The 2,165-nt window shown below is 49.4% G+C and overlaps 1 non-coding gene across 1 annotated transcript; it reads right to left on the reverse strand.

Moving 5' to 3' along the window:
* Positions 1–1,437: 1,437 nt before the first annotated feature.
* Positions 1,438–1,593, reverse strand: LOC125606807. Its single transcript, XR_007338038.1, has one exon. It is a non-coding gene; the product is annotated as a 5.8S ribosomal RNA (ribosomal RNA).
* Between the last annotated feature and the right edge of the window lie 572 nt (positions 1,594–2,165).

Raw genomic sequence — 2,165 nt, forward strand, 5'->3', positions numbered from 1 at the left:
AACATAACATGTCACGAGCTGAATATCGATCCAGCATTCAAACCCGTCAAACAAAAAGACGGAAGCTAGGACCCGAACGTGCTGCTGCAGTAAACGATGAGGTCGAAAAATTGCTTAAGGTTGGGTCGATAACAGAAGTAAGATACCCAGACTGGCCCGCCAACCCTGTAGTAATAAAAAAGAAGAACGGGAAGTGGCGAGTTTGCGTGGATTTTACCGACCTAAACAAAGCATGTCCAAAGCATAGCTTCCCTCTACCACATATCGATCGATTGGTAGAAGCAACAGCGGGCAATGAACTTTTATCCTTCATGGATGCCTTCTCAGGTTATAATCAAATTAGGATGAATCCCGACGATCGCGAGAAGACTGCGTTCATTACCGATCGCGGAACTTATTGCTATAAGGTAATGTCCTTCAGCCTCAAAAACGCCGGCGCAACTTACCAACGACTCGTAAACCGAATGTTCTCCAAACAACTCGGAAAAATGATGGAGGTTTATATCGACGACATGCTCGTCAAATCCCTCAAAGCAAAAGATCACATGTCACATCTCGAAGAGTGTTTTGCGCAATTAAATTCCCATGTTTCAAGATGGGTCTAATGGGGAGCCCACATGTCGACGCCCTGAGCACGCAGATGCCAAGACACGCCGTGAGGCGCGTGCTGCAGACCACGATTAAGGCAGTGACGTCTCCGTGGGCGTAACAAAAGCCCGGGCTTAGGTCACCACCTTAATCTGCATTGGTCCATGGCCCGAATCGATTGGCGGACTGGATTGCTCCGTTCCGCATCCGAACGGGACGAATCGCCGGCCCCCATCCGCTTCCCTCCCGACAATTTCAAGCACTCTTTGACTCTCTTTTCAAAGTCCTTTTCATCTTTACCTCGTGGTACTTGTTTGCTATCGGTCTCTCGCCCACATTTAGCCTTGGACGGAATTTACCGCTCGATTGGGTCTGCATTCCCAAACAACCCGACTCGTAGATAGTGCCTCGTGGTGCGATAGGGTCTGGGCACGACGGGGATCTCACCCTCTCTGGCGCCCCTTTCCAGGGAACTTGGGCCTGACCCGCCGCTGAGGACGCTTCTCCAGACTACAATTCGAACGCCAAAAACGTCCGACTTTCAAGATGGGCTATTCCCGGTTCGCTCGCCGTTACTAAGGAAATCCTTGTTAGTTTCTTTTCCTCCGCTTATTGATATGCTTAAACTCAGCGGGTGATCCCGCCTGACCTGGGGTCACGTTGAGGACTCTGGGTCATCAAGAGCTTTTGGACAAGAACGTCTGACTATATGACGAGAATTGAATTCACCACCGCATGTCAAGATGCTCCTGGCATCCTTAGCTCAGATTTTTGCCAACCACGTGCGGTAACACACAGGAGATCAGCTTCCGTCCCCTATCCTCGAGAGGATGGGGGGATGAAGATTTGTGACACCCAGGCAGACGTGCCCTCGGCTAGAAGGGTTGGGGCGCAACTTGCGTTCAAAGACTCGATGGTTCACGGGATTCTGCAATTCACACCAAGTATCGCATTTTGCTACGTTCTTCATCGATGCGAGAGCCGAGATATCCATTATCGAGAGTCGTTTTAGACTTTACATTGCAGCATTACTTCCGAACAAACACCGTCTCCGGGTTGGCAAAAGCAGGCTGTTTAGTTACATATTCCTTGACACTTTTCATGCCGGGCTTTGGTGATATCCGGAAGCTATGCGTACGATCCAACAAAAACTGAAGTCTTGGGCATGGATGAACGCATAAGCACAGAATCGGCAGGCACAGTAAGAAACCGGCCTACCGAGAGTGATGTTTCATCGTTCTCAGGTCATTCTGTTTCCAGGGTACGACAATGATCCTTCTGCAGGTTCACCTACGGAAACCTTTTTACGACTTCTTCTTCTTCTAAATGATATGGTTTAGTGGACTTCTCGCAACGTCGCAGACGGCAAACCACCTGTCACGCCCCTAATCCTGGATAGGATTTTCGGGACGGCCATGGTTCGAGGGAAACGTACCAGCAGGTCTTAAGACCTTAAAGGCTAGCGTTCCATGGCCAAGATAGAAGGTTAAGGACGGCAGGATGCTGAGACTTAACCTTATAAGAAAAAGAAGCCAGCAAGGATAAGCTGTACAGAAGCTGGGCGATGCTTACAAGAA

Source organism: Brassica napus, unplaced genomic scaffold (genome assembly GCF_020379485.1).
Source record: "Brassica napus cultivar Da-Ae unplaced genomic scaffold, Da-Ae ScsIHWf_98;HRSCAF=170, whole genome shotgun sequence".
Taxonomy (NCBI): Eukaryota; Viridiplantae; Streptophyta; class Magnoliopsida; order Brassicales; family Brassicaceae; genus Brassica; species Brassica napus.